This window comes from Cimex lectularius, unplaced genomic scaffold (genome assembly GCF_000648675.2).
Source record: "Cimex lectularius strain Harlan isolate CLEC.00 unplaced genomic scaffold, Clec_2.1 scaffold6, whole genome shotgun sequence".
In the NCBI taxonomy this organism is placed as follows: Eukaryota; Metazoa; Arthropoda; class Insecta; order Hemiptera; family Cimicidae; genus Cimex; species Cimex lectularius.
In genome coordinates this window covers 3,248,398-3,275,684 of record NW_019392677.1, presented here as the reverse complement: position 1 = coordinate 3,275,684, position 27,287 = coordinate 3,248,398, and the positions used below count along the sequence as shown (strand labels likewise).

Here is a 27,287-nt window from a genome sequence, read left to right as displayed (position 1 = left end):
ATATATATATATTTTTTTTTTTTTTTAATAAATCGCGACGGTAACAGTTGGATGTATAAATCCGTCAACTGTTAAACTTATGAGTCCAGGGAGATCACGACAGCTGGTTCACGCTCAGATGTCGTGTACACCTGCTGGGCGACGAGGGGATCCGGATGCAGCAATTCAATAGCATTCGCCTTGGATTTTTCTTTGTGCTATTCCCCTCGGCCTGAGTCGCAACAAGACCCTTTTCTCGGGGCGATTCGCGACCACTCGGTCGACAAAGCACCACCGTTATCCTCCTTATTTTTTATAGGAACCTGTCAGTTTCTGACCTGACAGGAGAATAACGGCGAGAATGGGCTGTTTCCAATTTTATCAAACTGAGTGACAAATATATCAAACTTTTAGAGCGTTGAACCATTTTTTTTTGAATACTTAAAAACGTCTCTGACGAGATAGTTCCGCCAATGAAATGTCCGCAGATCATCTCCGATTTTCAACAGACAACACGCCGACAAGGCTAAATATACTCTCTTTAGTAAATTTATCCGTCACCGCGTAGCATACCAAATTGATCCACATTTTCTTGACCTCTCATTTCTATACTAAAAATTTGCAATGGTACAGAAATAAGAGGTCAAGGAAATTCGACGAGTTATGGCTACTATATTTTGGATTTGTTTCATATATATTTAACCTTACATGCACCTACGAAAAGTAACGAACCTACATGTCATCTCTCATCAATAAAAACAAACACTCTGGATCAAGGTCTTGAAGAAAAAAAAAACTAATTCATTTGTTACTGTTCAGCTTTCCCCTATTTTAAGGTCATCATCATGGCAAAACAATCTTAAATATGTCTACAGATTGACATACTTTAGTTTTTTTACAGGCTATCTCAAATTTCCTTGAAGACCGACTCAGCTCCAACATTGCCAAGGACTGTAAGAACCGTTGTAATATCATATTAACAACTGTTACAGTCCTTGGCAATATTGGGACAGAGTCTTAAAAAAATTTGAGATGGCCAGTAAAAAACTTAAGTATGTCCATCTGTAGACATATTTAAGATTGTTTTGCCCTGATGGTGACCTTAAAATAGGTGGAAAGCTTGGAAATAACAACTGAATTCTTTTTTACTTCAAGACCAAACCTTGTGATCCCAGAGTGCTCGTGAGGGAAAAACTGGTCGATACTTCTAATACTTCAGACAATTAATTCAGAAAATATGATATTGAAACTTGTGTACTATAAGCGGCAGTTGTAACACAACTATGTTCGAATAGATAAAGAGAAAAATAGTTCTGAGGTTAGCCAAAACTAACAATTTCAATACTCTCCCCAACAATACACCCACTGCTTGAGAATTTATTACTACAGGCTCTTATTAAAAATAAATATTTAAATCGTCATTCCACGACTTAGCAAAGCTTCAGGTTAGTTGGTACTATTTTCTCCGCTTTGTATGGATATCGCTCTTGCATGTTCATAGACGAGTCTGTCACCGGAGAGTTCTTTAAACTGAAACAGTTCCTACGCGATCCCTATTCCCTAATATTAAATTCTTATCTAACACCGAGGGAGCATTCTTAGTCACATCCTATAGCCAAATATCCAGGTGCATCTTGAGGCGAAGAATGGAAAAAAGTAACTGAATGAGGTCAAATGCACCCAGATTACGCCCGCGTCTATATATTAACAAGGAACTGCCTACATCTTACAAATACAAACTTACGACTTAAACTGATATGAAATCTCCATACAAGCTTCAAGCGGCAGCATCTAAACAGACGACTTGGACAACTTCAGACATCTAGGGACAAAATCAGGATGATTGTAAAGAACAAACTAACTCTGTACCCAACATTACTTCGAGTGCCACCAAGAGATCTAGTATCAAATTAATCTAAGAATTCTTTAAGCACCTTACTACATGTCTAACCTAATTTTCCTATTGTGATGACCTTAACGTTCGTTCTCTTTTAAAGAATTAATCCTTTCCCACTTGCTCAAATTTCACTCCAACCCCACCTAACCCTACACGCTTAAGCCCTCTCTACTACCTGCCAACCCACGAAACTTCTCGCCGTTAATCCGGTAACAAATTAAGTGCCAGAGTTGGCTGGCTTCGGCTACAATGTTGGCCATAGGGTTAGTGCTGTAGGCAGGTTTTTATAGCATAAACAACCCTTTTCCAATATGCACAATCACACACAGAACCTCCCTCATGAGTTGTACTCCTCTGCCTGTTGTCACAAGCGCAATATGGTGAGCGGATTTTGTTACTCTGTGGACGTAGCTTCTGTATGGTGCATGTCCAGTCAGAATGGTAGTCATGTTGGGGCAGATCCCTTGCTTCTATTCTAGATTAGGAATTAGTGGTTTAATAAGTAGTTATTATTTATCGAGGGAAAGAGCGGTTTTGTATGTCCACTCGTCGCTTACTCTCAAGTCTTGTTCCATTCGTTAGAAGCGTTAAAGTAGTCTTTGTATAGCTTTTTAAATATTACTTTAAATTTTACTTTTTACTTTAATTTACTTTCTTTTAATTTTAAATATCCTTTCCAACCAATTTTTAACCAATGCTTATCAAGATTTTTCCTGTTTTGACAAAACTCTGTTGTCCATCCTAGTATGGCAAAGTTTTCCGTTCCCTTGTACGTAAATTCTATGCTTGTCAATTAAGTTCAATTTTTCTTTTTATTTGTTGGTTCATTTACTATCGCATTGTATAGAAATAAAGGCAGATCAGGGTTTTTTCAGAGAGAAATCATTGGATTGTGAGAAATGATTATAAATGTACTAATTAGTAATTGAACAGAACGCTTTAAAGCCTATCAGGAATCGCTACATTAAATCACTATTATAATTATAAAATTCGTAGTATTCATTTTATTTAATATAGATTATACTTATAGATTATTAGATTATACATCATGAGATGCGGCTGGTATGACTAGTGAATTTAATAAGTTTTAAAAAAACGATTATTCAGAAATCGTTAGATGCAGTCTGGTGTGATGTAGGTTTTAGAAAAACATTTTCTTTATCGTACCAACGTTTCGATCTTTATTGAGATCATCTTCAGGCCTCAAAGTGTTTGTTTTCCGTGTAGATGTGTCATTCCTGACACGAAACACAAGAATGACACTTCTACACGGAAAACAAACACTTTGAGCCCTGAAGATGATCTCGATAAAGATCGAAACGTTGGCATGATAAAGAAAATATTTTTTTAAACCTACGTCACACTAGACTACGTCTCACGATCTCCGATTAATCATTGACTAACGGTCGCTAAACACCACCACATATATTTATAGATATTACATAGTCAATGTTATTGGTCCAGAGAAGTAAGTGAAGCTGTCGAGAAACGAATACGGCGAGCAGTTCGACCTGTCGGAACTCCAGGATGAATTAATCCCGTGAGAGGGCCATTTTCATTGTTCCGCACTGGAATTAACTGGATTTTGCGCAATTTCCTGGGAGGACTTAGCGGTTAAGTTCAGCGATTGCCTCGGGCACTGGAGTTGATGGATGGGCCCTTTGTGACGACTCCCTTTGAAAGGATCGTTGCGCAAGGATTAAATTTAGTTCTCATCTCACCATTTATTTGTTACCAAACACACTGTATTACATACGATGGCATGGAGTGTATAGGAACATGTATAATTGACGCATTAAGTTTTAAATGCTTTTATTATTAAGACCAAGTAGTTCGTTGTTTACTAATAAAGAGTGGCAAAGATAGAAGTTCCTTAGTTTTCCACCAAACAAAAATACCCTGTTCTGTAACCGTTATTCTTATATGAGTGGTGTAGTGACCGTTAGTAGTTAATGATTATTTGGAGAGATGAGGTCTGGTGTGACGTAGGTTTTAGAAAAACATTTTCTTTATCGTGCCAACGTTTCGATCTTTATTGAGATCATCTTCAGGGCTCAATAAAGATCGAAACGTTGGCACGATAAAGAAAATATTTTTCTTAAACCTACATCACACCAGACCGCATTTAACGATCTCCAAATAGTTATTCTTATATTTTTGCTCTTACTTACAGTTGTCTATTCTGAACACTTAATATCAAAGTATCATCCAATAATTAATTAGAAAATATTTAGCCGTGCTTGCAATTATAATTTATATGTAAAAATATTTAACTAAAAAAATCCTACCCAACTTTACCACGTACCAATCAGATATTGAGGGTTTGATTTGCTTAGTTTCTGCTATCCCCACGTGATATTTATCTCTTCTTGAGATAAAAATAAAAAGGGTTTTTATTTATTTAGGCGTTTTGAAAATAAGGCCATATTTATTAACAAGCTTTATGGCACTTGCTGGTACTGGTAAGTTAACGGTCGTTTGTCGGTTGTATAGATTGTTCGTCGTCGTCCTTTGTCGGTGGAAAAGGTGGTAGGGCTAACGCAAAAAGAATACCAAAGTGGAGCTTTGCGATGAAATGCGGCAGGCGACAACCACCGGCTAAGCACAGCGGACTTGGCTCTCAAAATGAAACTACCTTTTGGCATCGATATATTCTCGCGAGTAGGCAGTTATGCAAAACTTTGAATTAAAAAATCTGGGACAAGGTCAATTTAAAAAACACTCAGATAGCCGGATGAAGGATCTCATATGTTCAATTTTTTTTCTTATTATTGAACGGACGGTTTCAGTACTGTAAAAATGTCTTCATTTTTATTAACCTTTTAATCTATTAATTATATTTTCCAAAGACCTGATGAGGATATATTCCTCTTAAGCTCGTTTTCTTGCCTATTTTCCCGGAACTTTAATATAAATAATTTCATTATTATTCACTTGAGCTATCGTGATCGTGAAGTGGTTAGAGCAGGGCGCATTGAGCCGAAGGTCGTGGGTTCGAATCCCGCTCCTGACAGTAGCTTTTTCATTTCAACCAAGACGTTGAAACAATATAATAGATTATCATTATTCTTGGTGCGAGCATACACGAGCGCGTATGAGCAACATAAATTTTTGAAAGTATTACATTTGAACTGGAAGGTATATTAAGATCATACTTTAGTCTATTTTACATACACACTAGTTAAATACGATTTTAAACGTCTCAGATATATAAGAAAACATCTGGACAAATTGAGTTTATTAACGTCAAATTTTTCATAGTCGTCGACCCTACGCGGTCCTGTCAAGAAACCTAACAAGTTTCTTTTATTTTGTATTTATAAATTTTCTTCTTGTTAAATTTTATTTTTAGGTAATTATTCTTTTTATATAAGGTTTTGGTTGAGATAAAAAAGTCAGTGTCACGAGCGGGATTCGAACCCACGACCTTCGGCTAAATACGCCGCTGCTCTACCACTTGAGCTGTCGTGACTTCGATCCTCTCGGATACCGACTCAACCTACAACCGTTCGAATTTTCCCTCTTTTTGCCATGTTCAAAATCCTCTGGATTCAAAATGTTGGCACGATAATGAAAATGTTTTTCTGAAACCTACATCACACCAGGCCGCATCTTACGATTTCTGAATAATCATCGATTAACGGTCACTAATAACCACACATTGTATACTATACACATTCTGACTATAAAAGGGGGGATAATTTTGTTCAATATCATACTGAAATTTCCGTTTCGATGTGAGAATTTTTTTTTTTGATAGCGGGCAAAGGTGTAGGGTTGAAAGCTTAAGGCACTCACCTGGCCGATATTCATGGGATTTTGCAATGGGGGAGGTCAGAAGCCTTTCAGCCGTTTTAAGGGCCCCCTTTCCCGGCAGGCACAGCTGAAAGGACCTCATTCCCTTTCCGAGCTCGTGCAGTTTCCAGGGATGGGGGGCCGCTCTTTTCCGAGAAGGGGGGACAATGGAAAGGGAGCCCTCTCAGACGTCCTTCCAAGAAATAAGGACCAGCCGCTCGCGAGTCCTCACATTTTACGATACAAACGGATCGTAACCATCCCGGTGAGTTGAGGAACCCTTCGGCTAAATTTCGCGAAGGGAAATTCAAGCTGGCAATAAAAGATAAAATATTAAGATGGGACAGTCCATCATCAACAGTGCTTTATATGAAGTTTATTCATCATGAAAAGTGCTACAGAATGCTCTTTTCTCAAAAATTCATTTAACAGCGAAGCTGTATATTCACTTACTATTATCAATACTGTTGCACTCTAAAATCACACATATATTTATTTTGAAATGAAAAGTAGACGAACCACTGAAAATGGTGAGAAGAAGAAACGGGACTGACTTAACGCAGCTAGGATAGGCCTACCAAAATGAACGGAAACAACCGCAATATGATTATCACTCCGCAAACCCCCAGAGGGAATCGTATTAGATAAATATTTAATAGTCTTAATATTGGAATAGAGACACACAGCTGATGATGGCGAGATTAATTAAAGCATCGGGCCGACCAACCCTGCGAGGTAGGTACGAAACGGCCAAATTACAGGATTATAACTCCGCAGACCCCAAGAGGGAATAACATTAGATAAATAATTAGTGTAGAAACGCTGAGGCCCAGTGAAGATGACGAGATGAAGACGCGCCTTACAGACCAACCCTCGTAGGGCATGATGATCAAAATGAACGAAACGACTAAAGTAAGGGATTATCATTCGGAAGACTCCAACTGGAAATTCTATTAGATAAATATTTAATATTGAAACGTAGACGCACCACTGAAGATGGTGAGAAGAAAAACGCGAGTGACAACCCAGCGAGGATAGGCTTACCAAAATGAACGGAAATGTCTAAAGTTCGGGATTGTCATTCGGCAGACTCCAACAGTTAATTCTATTAGATAAATATTTAATATTTTCAATATTCAAACGTAGACGCACCACTGAAGATGGCGAGAGGAAGAAACGCGCCTAACTGACCAAACGAGCGATGATAGGCCGACCAAAATGCATGGAAATAACCAAATTACAAGTTTATCACTCCAAACAAGATACCCCATAAAATAAATGTAGGAACATTCCGTCCGATTCCCAGATTGATCGGACGACAACAATGATAAGTAACGACCAAATTATGGGTCACCCCGCAGACCCCAAGAGGAAATCCCATTATATAATTTAAAAAAAAACAAAAAAAAAAACAGACACACAACTGAAGCTGGAGAGAAGCAGAAACTCGTCAGTCAGACCAACTCAGAGAGGATATGCCATTTCATCCTTGTGGTGACACAGAGTACCGGAGGCATCTTACAAAATTATTAAAGTTTGTGTGGCCATGAAGCGATTTTGGGCCAGAAGTGGTTAAACAAAGCGAGGCGAAATTCCGAAGTCCACTTATGCGATATTTGAACAAAATAACCTTTCGATCAACTACACAGCTATTTCTCAATTCCACCAAAGGGGTTTGTTTATCTAAACGAATGTGTCGCTTTTTGATCAACCTAACTTGATTCAGATAAACCAGTACAAGCATCAATAATACCATGCGAATATAGTGTAATTCAGCATTATGCTCACTGCTGATGATCATCGCTGAAGGTGTGAACCACGATGGTTTGATTAAGAATGGTACTGCAGAAATTTATTTACATACGTTTTGCATTTGTCTATCTATACTCCCATAGTGTACTGCGGAAATTTATTTACATACGTTTGCATTTCTTTATCTATCCTCCCATCACTGAAGACGACGAGAAGCCGAAATGCCCAGCGAAGGCAGGCAGATCAAAACGTAACGACCAAATTTAGTGTTGGTTAGAAATGTTAGTTTTTTCTTGTAAACTCAGGTGTATAATAAATATAAATAAATAGAAAATAAGAATATAAATAAAGTTTTGATTCTGCCAACTATTGACTTGGCAAGTTAAAACAATAATAATCGTACATCAAGATAAGGAAATTAATTTGAATTTTATTACAGTGGATAATAAATAAAATCAACGTAATGTAATAGTCTACTTCACCTAAGAATAATGTACGAAGAATTTAAACGATAAATTTGCCATGGTGTAGAAAATGTGCATAACTAAGCATACATAATTAATTGACATATGCTTTGTGATGTCACTCTTACGTTGTGGATTTATATTTATTATTTATAATTTACACTTTTACAGAACAGCCTACCAAAATTAACTTTTTGTCGGATAACATTTTAGTGAAAATCTCGAGTTTCATTTTGTGGTAGACTTAATTAATTAGTCAAATTCAAGTGTCAAGCGGTATGAATAAGATTCATGAGGTCAATACTCATTCCAAATATTAATCGCTTCAATTGATAAGAAATCGTGGATCCATAGGGAAAAGTTGGTTTATCAGAAAACCCATAAATTGGGAAATGTGTTTTTCATGATGAACTCTGCTTGAATTGTTCTGGGTGCAACAGTGACACTGGGGGGTGGAAATGGGGAATTACCCCTCCTGGAGCAAAGTGAAGATGTTATATGTATTGTCTTAGTTTAGTCTTAATTAAGCGAAAAGGCTTATATTTCATGATAATATAAACCTTGCTATGTTACCTCTGATAAATCTTCCCAAAATTAAATCGGTTTCCTCTTAACTCGTCACGCTTTGGCTTTTTTGTCTCCCGGTTCGATACTTCGAACACTCGATTTGTTATCAAGAAATCTGTAAGTTAATTTTAGGTAGATTTCTTTCAAAAATCTAGTGCTTTCTAGCGGTCGCATTTTTATCGCATTGCAATGAAATTTGGCAGGGTGGGAAAGAATCCTATAAGGACGGTGATTGTTTTTCAACCAAATCGATGGGGGTCGCAGAGTTATAGGCGATTGAAATAAAAAATTTAATCAAAATTTTTGCCATTTGTGCGTGTTCTCCAGCACAACACTCGGTTTGTGTTAACTTCACTCCCTCCTGCTCCGCCCCTCACTATTGGATTTTGCATTTTTGGTACCGCTTTTATGCCCAGTTTGGCTCAAAACCAAGCAGTTATCATAATTTGAAAAAATCCCGTTTTTAATCAGGGTTTTTTTCTTAAATACTTATATACGGTACTTTCAAACCTAATTTCTTTCGTTTAAATGCTCAAATTAATTTCTTTTTTAATAGTAAAATGAAACCGTAGGCGTTTCTTAATTTTTCGTTGCCGAATATGCCAAGATTTCTTTTAAATTGATAAACAAATCACGGCAAAAAGCTAAAGTCCTTAAAACTGTGTATATTATTAAAAAATATGGCATGGCCATCACATGCCTTTTTCCGTAAATCTCACATTGTTACCAAAAACTAATAGTGAAGTAACGCGAGAAAATAATTAATTAAATAGCTTAAATAAACTTTCAAATTAGCAAATTAACTAGTAGACCATTATTTTATTTTCATTAATTACAGTCGTCTAAGAAAAAATGGCCCGAATTTAACGTAATTATTTAATTAAACATTTGACGATGATTTAAGCGTAAATAATTAAACATTTGACTAATCTTTTTATCCTACTGCAATATGTCTATTATGTTACTTTTTGTATAAAATAAATAATAATATATAACCATTGTTTTTAAATTATTATATAATTTTTAAAGTAGCAAATTTTTAGCAAGATTGATTCCGCAAAGAAAGAATTCTACCTCTCACTCCTTACTGCCGAGAGGTTTTTTCGTTCGTTTAAGTTTTGTGCTAAAAAATTAGACGGCAGACCATGATTTTTTTTCGTGATTAGACATGTCCTTCTGGGTGCTTTTCTGATTTCTGCTTCTGATCTTCTTATACGATCTCTTGATGTGATAACCTCCGTCGCTAATTAAGTTTTTATATTCGTTAATGTAGGTGACTAAAAAATTTACATCGCAGACTATGACGGAAAAACATTTTGGAAATAAATGTAAATTATGTTCCTTTTTGAAATTAAACTATTCACACATTTAAATTAATTGACTTTTTTCGATTTTTCCCTTTGAGGGAGGAGAAAGTATTGCGTTCGGACGAAAAACGACGTGTAGAGTCTATCTTTCAATTTGCACGTTTTTTCCTCGGCAAAAAGATAGAAATATTTTACTCCCCCTGATGACCAACCTGGATCCGCCCTTGGGGTGTATTTGGTTGTTTTCAATAGCAGTTTCAACCTCATTCATGATCCCACAACTATTAAAGTGAACAAAAGTACAAAGTGAATGCACTTGTTATGAAAGGATGCATTTCAATATTTATCTCTTAAAAATGCGCACCCTGCAATTCTTCAGATTGTCAGAACTTCCTACTACAACGAACCCGGCTTAGATTTCCGAGAACGGGTTTGGTTCAAAGCTAGTGGGTTTTATGAATACATTAGAAGAATAAGCCGACTTGTTGCAAATTTTTCCGTATTTGCTCTCTTTGATCTACACCATGAAATATTTTTTTGATCCGTATTAAAAATTTAGATTTTATTGAGGCCCCGACGGACTTCAGAGGCTTTTCCGAGAGGCGATATTTATTCGTTTTCCCAGAAGGATTAGACTAGAAGTATTGATTCGACTTCATGAGAAACATAAACATAGTCCTCGCTTTGTCGCCGCTAGAGAAACAAAACGCGAACGTTGGCAGCTTCAGCGTTTCTCCGAACTTTCATTCAAGAGTAATACGTTTCATTGGGTAAAACAAAGTAACTACAAAAAGCTGCCAACCAACACGGGGTCAAAGAAATCCTAACAAAAACTTAAAGTAACAGTAATAAAATCTTTAGCCAAATATCAATATAATTTTTTAAATTTATAATGAATAAATTCGTTATTCAATTCTTCTCTAGTACAGTAATTTGTTATTGTATATTTAAAAAAATCCATAACGAAAAAATTGTAAGTTATGCTGTTATATGTGGCGAAGAAATTTCTGCAGTATTGCATTGTAATATTGCACTATTGAGGTTCGTATCATTCAGCGATGATACTCTCATCAGTAATGTCGATGACGTGTATGTACTAGAATGTGTAGGCACACTTATTCGTATGCTATTAGTGATGATGGTCTCCCCAATATCCGATTCAGGTTATGTTATCCAACAAGAATAACTTCAAAACAACCAAGATTTCCGTAAAAAAAGTTCATATTTTCTGAGAGCTGCGTGATTCGCGCAAATCAAGGAATAAAGGTATTCGTAATTTGGTCGTTAACAAACTGGAGATGGCGAGAAGAAAAAATCTCGTCTGTCAGACACGGCTATGATAGGCAGACCAAAATGAACGGAAACGACCAAAGTACGGGATTATCACTCGGCAGACTCCAACAGGAAATTCCATTAGATAAATATTTAATATTTTTAATATTGAAACCTAGACGCACCACTGAAGGTGGCGTGAGGAAGAAACGCGCCTGACTGAACAAACGAGCAAGGTAGGCTGACCAAAATGATCGGAGACGACTAACGTTATTATCGATTATCACTCCGCAGACCTTAAGAAGAAATCCCATTTAGATAAATAGTAAGTGTTGAAACCCTGAAGCACCAATGAAGATGGTGAGAAAAAGAAACATGTCTGAAAGACCGACCATGGTACAGGCAGACCAAACTGAACGGACACAGTACAGGTTAGACTACAATAATTCATGAAATGAAACACAGACACATTGACACTACTGAAGATGGCGAGAAGAAAAAACTTGTGGGGCCGACCAAACCAGGATAACAGGAACAGTTTATCACTTCGCAGAGACAAGAGGAAATTCCATTAGATAAATAATTAATATTTTTATGAATGCACCAATGAAGATGAAGACAAGACGAAACTCGTCGGACAGATCAACCCAGCGAGGATAGATCGACCAAAATGAACGGAAACGACCGTAAAGGTAAAGGTTTATACAGACCTATACAGACCGCAGATCACGAGAGGAAACAAATTAGATAAATAACTAATATTTTCGGTACTGAAACACACACTCTAAATGACGATGGCGAGATGAGAATACGCGTCTCACAGACCGAACCAGGAAAGACAAGCCGACCAAAATGATTGGAAACGACCAAATTACAGTTTTATTACTCCGCAGAGCCTAAGAAGAAATCCCTTAGATAAATATTTAATACTCTTAATATTGAAATCCATCCCGATGAGTGGAGAAACCTTAAATTTCGCAAAAATATGCCATCAAATTATTTCTAGTTGATGAAAGGTTAAGGGAAATTCAAGCTGGCAATAAAAGATGAAAGATTAAGATGGGACAGCCCTTCATCAACAGTGCTTTTTATGAAGTTTATTTATCATGAAAGGTACTACAGTATGCCCTATTCCTATTGTTTAAATTTATTTAAGAGCGAAGCTGAATATTCACTAATTATTATCAAAGCTGTTGCACCCTCATATGTATTTATTTTTAAATGGAAAGTAGACGAACCACTGAAGATGGTGAGAAGAAGAAACGCGTCTGACTTAACCCAAGCAGGATAGGCCTAGCAAAATGAACGGAAACGACCAAGCATTAGATCCGCAGATCCCTACAGGAAATCGCATTAGATAAATATTTAATATTCTCAACATTGAAATAATGACACACCACTGAAAATGGCGAGAGGAAGAAACGCGACGGACCGGCCAACCTAGTGAGGACAGGTCTACAAAAATGAAAGGAAACGACCACACTGTGGGATTATCACTCCGCAGACCCCTATAGGAAATCGCTTCAGATAAATATTTACTATTCTTAACATCGAAATAGTGACACACCACTGAAGATGACGAGAAGAGAATACGCGTCTGACATACCGACCCAAGTAAGACAGAATGGAAACGATCAAATTACAGGTTTATTACTTAGCAGAGCCCAAGAAGAAATCCTGTTAGATAAATATGAAATATATATGCCTTGCTTTTTGTCCTCGTAAGGAATGAAATATGAATTAAAACTGTTTTTACATACAGGGAATTTTGAACAACCTAATGATGCCATAACGGAAAAAGACCTTTGTAAAGGTATTCAGAATAGAATGTTTTCCATGACCCACCCAACACATTTAGATTGTGTTCTTAAAATTGTAACGTCTCATACTATTTCTATTCTGTTTAGTTATTGACAAATTCTAGTTTAGTATTATTAGGTGGAGACTCGTTACCACCGGAATACCAAGAAATCGCTCTTATTTATAATCGATAGATCCCCCATCGATAAATAATTTGAGAAAATTTCCCATTATTAACAACTAATTCCTTAGATGGAACCCGATTGATTCCATCCGACTATTGTTTACTTTAGGACTACGTTTCTGGAAAAGTTAATGACTCTTCTTTTTCCATTTTCCATTACTTACTAACGAGTAAATACGACGAAAAATGGTTTAACTATTTAAATTCTAAATTTGGAAAATCTATTATAAATCCAGGGGTCAAATGACTTTCAAATAAAAATCTTGTTACACTTAACGCTTAAAAATTGTTTTAAAAACATAGTAGTCATTCCAGGCTAAATATTTTTGAGATTTTGGTATGAACAAGACACATGAAAACAGAAAAAGGAAAGGTCAGTTGTTGAACTTACTAAAAGTATTTGTTTATTTATATCACTGCGTTAGGGAGAGCTTTTTTCAGCTTTGAATTGAAACTTATGAAAAATCTAGCAGCATCAACCTGGCAAAAATAACGAGATAGCATTATTTAAGAGAGGCAGGAGGTAAAAATGCTTTAAATTTTAAAACCTACTTACTTAGAAGAATAGTTATAGACTGTTTATATGGAGAGTATAATTTTTTTCTAAAGTAGATAGAATAAATTGACAAACGTTTCAGAAAAGCCTTTAGGTACGATAATAAATTTTCATGTTGAAGATAACTTATCGTGATTTTCTTACGCAACGCGACGTGATGCTGCGCCACCCCACGCCTTCCGATGCCCAATTTTCCACAGGAATCTATTACCCACGGGCATATTTGTCTGACGTAACGGCGCCACTCAAAGCGACATGTTGCAACCGAGATCCCCACTGTCCAGATTTTCGCCGATTAGCTTCGGATGGTTGAACCCGATATCCATTCCAACCAATATTCAGACGCCTGTTCATGAAATGAAATGAAATTAATCTCAACGTATGATATTCGCCAGATAGATCTCCTATGAGGTTCACTTCATAAACTCATGTTTTTCTGTTCGCCGTGGAGCAGCAGTGTTGCTGCTATTTCTTCCACGGCTTCATCATTTTTTTCCTCAGAGCTATCCATTTCCCTATACTACTGTGACTGACTGGTATGTGTACCCCACCAAAATGCGATGAGGCGAAGGGTGTCGTTGGTAAGTGTGCAGTCACACCGGCACCGACTACGTCCGATTTTTGATCGTCCGTATCTTTACATAAACCTTTCCAACCTATAGAATGTAATGAACCCTCTCACACTGGAATCGACCTTTGTCAGTCCACTAGATCCCGTGTTACAGGGTTATTAAGATAATGTGCACTGGACATCGTGGAATCTACAAATTTCTTCAGACAGATAAAAAGAGTATTCTAGAAAATAAACTTGTTACTACTAAATAAGTCACATTTATCCTTAAAAATAAAGCCTTTTACGCTTGGAATTTCTTTTTTGTGGATAAACTCAATTAACCTTATCTTCATGAGGCATTCACTGTTAAGAATGGATATCAGATTTATTGAAAATGAATATGTTCTATCGGTCAAATTTACAAAATAAAAGACTCATTTATATAACTATTTTGAGACGCATTATACGGCATCATCGAACTTTAGGTTTCAGCTAAACCTTCCAACCTCTAACGCATCCAATCCCTACAATCAAAAATCCTTCGAACCATTGTCAATGCTCCTTTCTATGTATCCAATCTTACCATTCATAATGACCTTAATATCCAGTATGTCCTTGAAGTAGTGAAAAACCTCTATAAGAAATATCACAATTTTATACAGCCAAGCAAACCCTCATGTCAGAAACCTTTCATCCCGCACCCTACCAAGCAATCCACCCCGACGGTGAAGCATCAATGGCCTCGCGCGACCTCCTGACCGTGAATAACTGTGAAAGTGATTAATGCTAATATATAGGAGAACTAATGAGTAGTTACTCTTTTTTCTGTTTTAGGTATAAATATATTTAATGCTTTTTATTTACATGAATATAGCTGTATAATACATACAATACAAAGCATAGTAGGTCGTTGTTATGAGAAAAAAAGAGAAAAGGAATAAAACAAGGCTTTAACATTATTCGCTACATGTTAGCACACAAAAAATATGTTACAAATAATAGTAAAAATACTTATAAAGAAAACAATTCGAATTAATTTCCGATTTAATTATGTTATTATTATCATTATTACTATTACTAGTATGTTCTCACCACCTTTCAGAAGAAAGGAATATTCATGCTATATTGTTTCTTTTTTATTGAGTACATAGATAATTAGAGAGAGGGAAGATAGAGATAAATACATAGATAGTTAGATAGAGAGGGAGAAAGGAGAAAGAGAGAGAGAGAGAGAGAGAGAGAGAGAGAGAGAGAGAGAGAGAGAGAGAGAGAGAGAGAGAGAGAGAGAGATAAATACGTAGATAGATAGAGAGGAAGAAAGGAGAGAGAGACAGAGAAAGAACATAGATAGAGATATATACGTAGATAGATAGAGAGGAAGAAAGGAGAGGGAGAGGGAAAGAGGAAGGAAAGAGGAAGAAAGGAGAGAGAGAGAGAGAGAGAGAGAGAGGGGGGAAGAGAAAGGAGGGAGAGAGAGAGAGAGAGATAGATTAATATATAGATAGATAGTTAGATCGGAGTTTCCCAATCGGAATTTTGAAGTTTTATTTTTGGCATTGGACACATTCTATCTTTATCCGTATAGGGATAAAAGACGAGATTGAAGGGAGGGCATGGGAATCGAAGGGCCGGTCCAATACCATCCCAGGTCCCGGAGGACTGGAAAAAAGAATCCCGTTTCGACTCTTCCCCGCTTCGTTCCTTCTCGCGGCAGATAATATTTCTCAGAAGCGCGACGGGTTCCATGAATGCCATTAACTCAAAGTGATTTCTTACGGATTGTAACGATCTTTTAATGGGTTTACTTCTTGTTTAGTCCCCCTGGCATTTTCTGCTCGCGGGGTCGGGACCGTTTTCCGAGAAAAGCGCCTTCCAGAAATATAAAAGGTATTGGAGAAATATAATTAGGGGGCGAGTTTCTGCCTTTTTTCTTTACTTCACCTTTTCCCATTTTCGTGATATACATAAAGAACGAGTAGATACGCTCGTGCTGTCACTGGTTTTCTATCCCTCAAAGAATAAATTAACATAATTTTGTCGTTTGTTTAAAAACTAACCTTAACAATTTACATTAAAGCGACATTGATTTAAAATCAATGAGAAATATATGGAATGAATATAATCGTTTCTTCCATTTTATATTCTTCTTCCTAATTCGACTATTCTTGAAGGTTGGCGATCCAAGGTGCCTAACTCTTTCTTATTGGTCATAGCGAACGTCCACCGACGAGAATTCGAACCACCGCCTAAACCCCTTCAACCAAGAGTGAGTTCAGCCTACTTCAAAAATAACGATTCCCAGTATTTTGCCCTGCATGAACTATAAATTCATAACACATTACATGTTGTATTACATGCCTTTCAAATCTTTTTACCTCATGACCTTTCAAATTTCTATCACACCAATCCAAGAGAACCTACATAAATGCCATCAGCTTCTGGGGCGTTGAAAATGGACTCCATCTCAACTAATTGATGTTCCAGGATATATTGTTTGGATCCCATCTCGTTCTCCAATCCTGTCGTCCCATTGTTCCGCTTTTCCTTAACAGCCAACCGATTTCCTTTTAACCATCTGTCAAAAACCTGTGGATCGTCCTTGATCAAACCCTAACAACTCAAGCGTTGTTGTAACCCGCAAGGGAAGACAGAACCAGGCCGTGTTCAATCATGATCTCACTCACTCTCAGACCAAAACTCATCATCTACTATAACCTCTAAAACCTCACCGTAGTCCGTTATATCCAAGAAATTACCGAGGAATACATCCCTCAGACAAGAGATCTCATCAGCAGGGATTTTCGATTTCTGGATGACAAGGCTAGACATAGAGGCAGAGTTGTTCATCAATGTTTACAAAATCTGGGAAATTCCTATCTGCCCCTTCCCTCATTGTCTCCAGACCGCAATCCCATTGTTCACATGTGGGAAGCGTTGCAGAGAAAGCTTTTCGGTCACCATCCGCAGCCAGTTGACCCGCAGCAACTGAGCGCAGCGTTGCAACATCTATGGAGTGAAATTCCGTATAAAATTAGTGACAACCTTGCTAACAGTATGCCTAACAAGTGCATAGAGGTTTTAGCTAACAGAGGACATTAGACATGGTATTGTTTAAAAACATTAATTAAAACTTACATTTAATTAATCTTTTTATGTAAGGTCTTGGTTGAAATGAAAAAGTCACGATAGCTCAAGTGGTTAGAGCAGCAGCGTATTGAGCGTAGGTTCGAATCCCGCTCGTGACACTAACTTTTTCATTTCAACCAAAACCTTATATAAAAGATTAATTAACTGAAAGAAGTAATTTGGTCAGTAGACCACTAAATGTAATGTAATGAATTAAAAACTTTTATTTTCTTATTTTTCAAAATCCCTTAATTAAATTTTCCTTCGGTAAAAAACGTAATAATGTTGTTACAATAAAAATAAAATAAAAATACTAGGGAAAGTAAATACTGCAAAATTGGCAATATTCCTATTCATTTTTGAGCAGTTTACATCAAACGGATGAAAGCGTTATTGGTCTAGAGGACGAGAATAATCGTCCCACAACAACTTTTCATTGTGAGAATTCTTATTTAGGTCTGCGCAATGAGAAGCTCTATTTTGTAGAAGCTGATCATTTGCCGAACTATCCGACGGGGTTTGGTAATAGACAGTCCGTGTGTTATTTTGTCAACAAGGTCAAACCTACCATTGAAGGCAGTAATGATAAGAAACGAGCCACAGATATATAACTACAATTCTACTCAGTTTAATCTCTGATGTGCAATTTAAAATTTGAAAAGGCTAGCTGTAGGTAATGAAGGGTAAAGTTTGCTATTGAAATTAAATAAAAAGTTTTATTTATTTTACTACTTACAGGGTGCAAAAGTACGCAAATGGCTCAATTTCTACCGGATAACGATCGGGAAAAATCTCGCATATATCGCACTTTTGAGGATCACTTGACTCCGTTCCCTATATTTCTGCGAATTCTACAGGAACGACCGGGAGGGTGTGTTTTTAACGAGGATTTTATCGGGAAAATTCGAAAAAACGAGAGTTCATAATAACTTTCCCTAATAATCCGCTAGAAGCAATTAAAAATTAATCTCAAAAAATATAATCATCAACAAACAATCATTTATCTATATGTTAAAATAAGTAATATACATAAATAACGATATTGTTTTAAATAAATAAGTAGTAAAACAGTAGTGACTATCACGGCAAATGACGATATTTTTATTTTACTTTTTATTATATTTATTTACAGTACAAACAGGCCAAGCAGACAATCAAACAACACAACAAATCGCTCATTCAAATATAACCATAAAAAACAGTTATAAAAATAAAAAGATTAAATAAACAATAAAGAAGGGCCAACATTTTTAACAAAAAATCAACATTGTAAATAGATTCTTTTCAATTAATTAAGGGAAAATTCAAAAGGTGGGGTTGAGACAAAAAGACAGTGTCATGAGCTGGATTCGAACCGACGACCTTCGGCTAAATACTCCGCTGCTCTACCACTTGAGCTATCGTGACTTCGATCCACTCGGACTGAAAAATGGCCAAAAGGAGTGAAAATTCGAAAAGTGGGTTGAGATGGGAAGTTGGTGTCCGAGTGGATCGAAGTTATGATAGCTCAAGTGATTACGTGGTAGCGCAGCGGCGTTCAAGAGGAAGTCTGGCATCATAGGGGCAATGATGGTACTTCCTGTGATTGCACATTACGATATATACAGGTTTTTCCTGACCTTTCCCTGTACCCTCTCTATGTAAAACCCGTCTAAAGTACCCGGCGATCAGACAACACTGGCATACTCTAGGTGACTGCGCACCAGTGATTGATAAAGTAATTTTATTGCAAAACGTTAAAGTCGTTTACCTGAGTCTGAATCCTAAATTTTTAAATGCTTTAGGAAATGGTAATGATGTGGTCCCGAAAAACACAATTCCTATTAAACCCCGAGATCTACCTCCTTAAAGTGCTTTCAGGCATCGTAATTGTGCTGATATGTGACAATCAGGAATAATAACCGTATTTATTATATTACCGAACGTATTTGTTCATAAAGGTCTCCTGTACAAATTACCTTCTAAGTACCTTGTTTTCCTACCTCACAGGACGATTCTTCCGATCTCGCCAAAGATCTGGGAGGCGGAGTGTCACAGGGGAATGTGCTCGGTCCAATATTTACCTCAGATATCCAGACTACACGTCACTACACAGCAAATTCTGGCACCGAGATGAATGGAAGCTGGAACTCTATTACTTTTACCCTCCGAAACCCATTACACAAAATAAAAACTGACTGAGTACGCTACCTTCGATTCTGCCTAGACTCAAATCTAACCTCGAACCGACACGGAACTAAAAGACAATAATTAAACAGACGCTTCGGACTACTTTATAAATTATTACCAAGAACATTTATTAGGTTTCGTGGTCCGCTTGACAAAATAAATTATTTTCAATTAATTAATATTTAATTAAGGTTTCGGTTGAGATAAAAAAGCCAATGAAACAAGCGGGATTCGAACCCACGACCTTCGGCTAAATACGCCACTCGATCCACTCGGACACTTAACTTCCCATCTCAACCCCACCTTATCGAAAATTAATTATTAAGAACATCACCATGCACTACTGAAATGTACACTGAGTTCAATTTATTCATCAATTAATTAAGGTTTTTAGTTGAGATAAAAAAGTCAATGGCACGAGCGGGATTCGAACCCACGATCTTCGGCTTGATACGCCGCTGCTCTACCACTTGAGCTATCGTGACCTCGATCCACTCGGACACCAATTTCCCATCTCAACCGCACGTTTTTGGATTTTCCCGCCTTTTTGACATTTTTCAAATGTCGTGTAATCGGATTGGATTCTCGACGACACGCTCGTCCATTGACTTTTTTTATCTCAACTAAAAACCTTAATTAATTGTAATATATTAATTGGTCAAGCGGACCACGAAATTAGTGGATTTAAGGAATTATTCGACAATCTTAATTCACCTTTAATTCAACGAATGTACTTGGCAAATATTTCCAAAGATAGTGTCCACCGAGTTCTAAAAATATCGAAGTCATCAATAATACGTAAAAACTAAAAATGAACCTCCGTTCAACTATAATTCCAGGAAAATAATTGACGAAGTCCCCGGCAATTTCCGAAACGACCGGATCTAAAGTTGAATAAATACTGAAATTCAAAGGAAAATCTTTTTCACAGCAAACTCCTACTGTACGACTTAATTTGCATGCAACGGTTGTCACCTTAACCGAACAAAGCCTTTGACTAATGCTTCGCCGTTCAAGTCAGAAAAAATTTAGAGCAATTTTATTTACGACAATTCTCAGGTAGTCTACGGCAATACCTGCCTAGATGTTAGAAGAAAAGAATTGCGGAATTCTGCCACTTTTCCCTAAAGGGACGGCAAGGGTCTGCCAAGCACCAACCCTTGCTAATCCTCTTAATCCTAAAAGCAAAAACAAGCCAGGCTAGGAGTAAAAGCTGTAAAAATCAGAAATCCTCAACCAGGTGATGTTTGTGAAAAAATTCCTCCAAATAATTAATTCTTTACATCTAGTATAAATTTTACATTGTAAACAAAAGTGTGGTGTTTAGTGGATTCATTAATAAAACTTAATAGCAGTAGGAAATAAACCCCGTTTAGTGCCACCAGAACGAAGTTTCTATTTTGACTCTTTCTTGAGTGATTTTACATAGCATTTTTGAGATTTTAGTCTAAAATCAGATTTCTTTGTCATAAAATCATAATTTCTCAACTTTAGTATCATTAAAATACATATCTGACCTTTATTTCGCAAACTACATTAAATTTTCCACAATATAACAACATTTGTGTTGAAAAATTCGCGTTTCTGAATGATGATCGATGAACCCTCAAAGAACAATAAATGGCAAAACTCATGTTTTTGGAAATACTCAATTGTGGCTCGTGCAATGACTTTCCCACCAAATTTTTCCGAGATTTCACCAAAGTTGTCGTGCAATGACTTTCCCACCAAATTTTTCCGAGATTTCACCTAAGTTGCCTTATTTTACAATTATTCCAAGGACATACTGACATTTTTTAGAACTTTTCTTAGTGAAATCTCCTTTGCAAGGTTCAAAACTGAGCGGCACAAAAAAACCAGCTGTTAATTGGAACCTCGCGGTTGTGGTGGATTTACAAGACATTCCATGTAAGGCATGATTGTATTTTCTGCTTGATGATGAGTATTTAATATTCGAAATCCGGATAGCTGCGTAAAACTCCTGAGAGTAGAACTATCTTTACCAAAAAGTGAAAGTGGAAATTTTATTTTGTTTTCCTCTTGTGGTCTTCGGGGTGATGGTTAGAGATGGTAAACCTATGATAAACCGGGATGAATTATAGTTGGTGTTTCTTGTCGTCCGGATGACGGACACATGATTGGAGAATTTGTCAGGGTGGCGGCCAGAGAATGAACAACTCAGCAGTCCATGCCTTTTTTTTTATTATTGGGTACGTTCGGACTTATTTTAGTCCTTCATCAGACAAAACATTCTAGAAGGAACAAAATTCAAATAACAATTTCTACACATTATTCGTTAAAAGCAAGTACAGCCACTTACTTAATTATAACTTATAAGTGGCTGTACTTGATTCTATCGTATAATGTGTAGAAATTGTTATTAGAATTTTGTTCCTTCTAGAATGTTTTGCCTGATGAAGGACTAAAATAAGTCCGAGGTCCCCAATAATAAAAAAAAGGCATGGATTGCTGAGTTGTTCATTCTCTAGCCGCCACCCTGACAAATTCTCCAATTATCTATGATAAACCTGTTGTGTAATATTTACCTACCACATTGAGCCCAACCTACGGGGGGATTAACCAAAGTAGGTATGTAAAAAGTGCCGGTTATGGTTTTACTACCAGTACAAGGAAATGTAAAATGAGTCGACGGCAGAAGCAAGTAGTTGGAGTTAAGTACATATTGTAGGTGTATTGCCATCAAAAGCACAAATCATGGTCATCACGTCTATTAAACAAATCATGAATTAGAAGTACATTATGTAGATGCAATATCATCAAAAACATATCAAATTTAAACAAGCGCTGAGCCTGTCAACGATCAGAATGCTGTTTATTTCGTGTTTGTGAGTGCTTGTAAATGCCTACTTCAACGCACACCCATTTCTCTCCTGATCCATTGTGCATTGATTGCGATATTTGAAGTTGCTTATAATAAGTTGCAAATACCCAAACTGCCCGGTGACCACATTCACTTCAACGTTTTCTTAGTGCGTTCCCGACATAATTGAATCGGTCATTTTGAAAAGGGACCATCTCCAACTTTTCAAATTTTACAGTAGAAACAAAAAACGTATTATAAAGATTAAATTTTGTAGAATTGTTACCAATCTTTTTTCTATTTGCAAAGGGATATAAACACGCTGTTTTTGCGCAATTTTATCCCGTTCTGGTGCACAGGAAAATTCATTTTCACAAGAGATTATCTATTTTCAAAATGAACTTGGGTTTTTAAAAGCACAACACAAGTAAGTAATAATTATTCAGAAATCGTGAGATGCGGTCTGGTGTGATGTAGGCTTCAGAAAAAATTTTCTTTATCGTGCCAACGTTTCGATCTTTATCGAGATCATCTTCAGGGCCTGGGATTTACAAACATTGTTTACATTTAACAAATACACGTAGGATGTGGAAAAAAGTGAATTTATACAAGCAAAAAATATATTTTTTATATTCAATCAACGTATTTCTACTCACTCAAAGTGTATGCCTTGAGAGCACTCTCAACACGACACGCAAGAATGGCACAATTACACAGAGGACAAACACTTTGAGCCCTGAAGATGATCTCAATAAAGATCGAAACGTTGGCACGATAAAGAAAATGTTTTTCTTAAACCTACATCACACCAGACCGCATCTCACGATTTCTGAATAATTATCGATTAACGGTCACTAATCACCACACACTAGTAACTGATTTGCATTCTTTTAAAATCTACAAATATATATTTCGCACTCACACACCTAATTTTTTTATTTTTTGTTTTTTCTTATGAATAAAAGTATTAGGTATAGTATAGTTGTTTTAATAATAAACATGTCCTATCCTTAGACTCAGCCGGGTTTATTTACATGGCCATTGCCACTTCTCTTTGAACGGCTCTATTTACATCAGAGATTAAGGTTGGTTACCTAGGTAGTTGTGAGATCGGCTCAATTTGTCATCGCCTGCGAGGTGATGGTTAGGGTAGGTGAACCTATTGTGTGATAGTTGGTCACTGACATCCTGGTCGGCCTATCATCGCTGATTTTATGTAGGTTCAGACGCGTTGGCGATGGCGAAATGCAGGAACATCTGAGCCAACTAAAGTCGTAGAGGGTAGGCAGACCAAGATGATAGGTAACTATAAAACACTGATCTAAAATTTTCTAGCGGATCCCGCTCGTGACACTGACTTTTTTTATCTCAACTAAAAACCTTAATTAATTGAAAGATATTAATTGGTCAAGCGGACCAAGAAAACTAGTGAATTTAATGAGTTAAAATGAACTATATCTTCACTAAAGCTCTCCGCAGCCGTTTCATTTATTGCCGAGAATCAAATAGATTACACATTTGAAAAATGGCAAAAAGGAGGGAAAATTCAAAAGGTGGAGTTGAGATGGGAAGTTCGTGTCCGAGACGTCGAAGTCACGATAGCTCAAGTGGTAGAGTACCTGCGTATCTAGCCGAAGGTCGTGAGTTCGAATCACGCTCCTGACATTATTTTTTATCTCAACTAAAAACCTTAATTAATTGAAAGATATTAATTGGTCAAGTGGACAACGAAAACGAGTGAATTTAAAAAATCGAAACGTTGGCACGATAAGAAAATTTTTTTTAAAGCCCACATCACACTAAACCGCATCTCACGACCTCCAAATTTTCGTGTTTACAATATTTATATTCCATATTCACAAGCGCCTCTCTTTTAAAAAAATAATTAATTAGGCCCTCATCTTAAGATTAATGGTGAACATAAAACATGAAATTTATAAGGGTAGTATGAAAAATGACTAATAATGTCCCCTTCCAACGTCTAGCTGTCAAGAGACTGGTCGAGTGAAAGGGGTGGGACGTAGCAATATGGTGAAGAATTTATCGGTCTCCACCCCAGGGGCCATCGTTGACCCCCATCCGGACTCGATATTAAATATAGGCCTCTCCAGAGGATGTTTTCTCATCCAGTAATAGACTGGAGTTCCAAGAAGAGAACTTTTTGTCGCCGGTTCCGTAAGGGGCACAGGTAAGGGAACGTCCCTTGCATCTGCTCTCCTCCACGTGGATTTTTACTTTTACACCCTTTCCTTATGCGTTTTTGCTCTCCTTGCTCCCGCTGTCGGGGGAGGATGATGACCCAGGTCGGCGGAAATAGATGCTTATTCCAGGAATTCATTTTTTTTTTAAACCGGTTTCCAGACAATGGTAGGCTGTCGGTACTATGCCCGACTGTTCGGTTCGTTCGTTCCGAGAAAGCTCTGCTTAAAAAAAGAAAAAAATGTAGGCGCCCCAGTTTAACGAAACCGTTGACTTGATGGAATGTAATAGAACAGCACGATAGTAGTTTTCAAATCCGAAAACGCTTACTCCCAAATTGTAAAATAATTTCTTAACAATCTTTCAAAGATATACACTAGACAATAATTTAATTAATTATGTCCGCCTCAAATCTCCGTTAGGACGGATCCTTAGGTCTTGGTAGAGATGAAATTATGATCAATTATGACCGCTATATTTGGATTAATTCGTTAATTTATATACGGACGCAACCTTGAGCAAAAATTTGTAAGAAAGTATTATAAGTAATTTAATTTTAAACGATTTTTTAATGCATAACTTTATTGGAATACAGTTTGGCAAATAATTAATTTATTTCAATTAATTACTCTTTTTATCTTCTTGGTTGAGATGAAATTAATATGGTCAATTATGACAGCTATTTTTGGATTAATTAATTAATTTATATACGGATACAATCCTTGAGCAAAAATATGTAAGAGAGCATTATAAGTAATTTAATTTTAAACAATTTTTTAATGCAGTAACTTTATTGGAACACAATTTGACAAATAATTTATTTTAATTAATTACTCCTTTTATCTTCTTGGTTGAGATGAAATTAATATGGTCAATTATGACAGCTATTTTTGGATTAATTAATTAATTACTCCTTTTATCTTCTTGGTTGAGATGAAATTAATATGGTCAATTATGACAGCTATTTTTGGATTAATTAATTAATTTATATACGGATACAATCCTTGAGCAAAAATATGTAATTGAGTATTATAAGTAATTTAATTTTAAGGAATTTTTAACATTTTACAATTTGACAAATATTTCAATTAATAAATTCGTCTTGGTTGAGATGAAATTAATATGGTCAATGATGACAGCTATATTTGGATTAATTTATATACGGATACAATCCTTGAACAAAAATATGTAAGAGTATTACAAGTAATTATATATAAAAAGAGCTCATCATGCTCACAATATTCATACTAAAATTCGTTACAAGATGATGGGTAGGTAATAAATTGTTTTTTCAACAATAGGCAATTTATTACGTCAGACGGGTTTCGGTCTAATAAGGACCATCTTCAGTGACTTTTTTCTATATAAAGCGGTTTGACCGTTTTTTACAACCTTACTTACAAATTGTAACATATTTTCTTAACAACCTTTCAAAGATAAACACTGGACAATATTTAATTAATTCGGTTAGAAAAACATTTTCTTTATCGTGCCAACGTTTCTATCTTTATTGAAATCATCTTCAGGGATCAGTGTGTGTGTTTTCTGTGTAGATGTGTCACGGTTGGGTATCGTGTTGAGACGATCTAAGATGATACGAAGGCCTAAGTAAAGAAAGAAACGTTGGCACAATAAAGAAAACGTTTGTCTAAACCTATATCACGTAAGACGCATCTCACGATCTCCAAATAATCGTAATCATAAGATGGTATTTAGGTGCTCGCTTATGCATTGATACAATTTCATATATGCTTCTTTCACCACTTGGGCGACGTACAGTATATTTAGATCACGGTGAAGAACGAAGCAGAACTCGATGTTGGCAGATTTGAAGTCTTTTAATTTAGAGCCATTTGAAGTCCTAAGGAAAGGTGGCGCAACCTTCCTTTTGTTTTTGTTTTACTAACCTTTTGTTGAATCAGATATGTTCGGAATATGTTAATCATTTATGGAATCATTGATGTCTAAATATTTGACGGAAACAATTACCCGAGCTGCATTCGTGACTATCGGTGTCGTTTTAAATCTTCTGCAAAAGGGTGCATGCATTTAAGATAGACTTTGGGATTTAACTTTCATACGCCTTTTTTGATTCCAGTCAACAATTTTGTTAAATGATTTTGTTATTGCTTAGAAGCTATTAGACTATCTTTGCCTCTACTTAGTATAGCAGGGTTATCTGCAAACATGGCTGTGACATAGGCAAGTAAAGAAGGCCCACAGACGCGCTTCCCTGAGGAACCCCGGGTCGGATAGATCTTACGGAAGTTAGTCCTTTTTCGGTGCTATAAATTCTATGGGTCAGATATGATTTCACAAGATGGCAGTAAAACTGGCAGCCCCTCCATAATTTTGAATATAAGCAATATAAACACACAATTTTCGTATACTTTTTTTTTAATAAGTCCAATCTCGGTTTTTCTGTTATCAATCAATCGGGCTTTAAGTAAAGGCAATTTTTAATGAAAGAACCGTAAGTTTGGAAAGTTTTCCTCTGGAGATTTGAACAAGGAAAACCAATCTAGAGGAAGTTCCTCGAACACCAATCGATGACGGACTTAATAAGGAAGCTGGAAGAAAAAGCCTTGTCGAATCACAGAACTTTTAACTTTAAATCAATCGGAAACGTTACAAAAGCGACTCGAGTAAGGTGAATGAACGTCAAACAGCTGAAATGCCAATAAATTTATCTTAAAAGTAAAAAAATGAATCAATGGATAACAATCGATGCCGATCACCTCAATGGCTAGAAGTCGATAGATTGCCTGGCCATATGCCAACAGGGTATTTTTTTAAATGGTGTCCTGAGGTCCATAAATTTTTGTTTTCCCGAGGGTGTAACAACT

General features: G+C 36.5%; 1 protein-coding gene across 2 annotated transcripts in view; it reads right to left on the bottom strand.

Moving 5' to 3' along the window:
* LOC106673777 (suppressor of cytokine signaling 2-like) overlaps positions 1-27,287 on the bottom strand; it is a 106,683-nt gene that overhangs the window by 22,206 nt on the left and 57,190 nt on the right. The gene's annotated exons all lie outside the window — the stretch shown is intronic.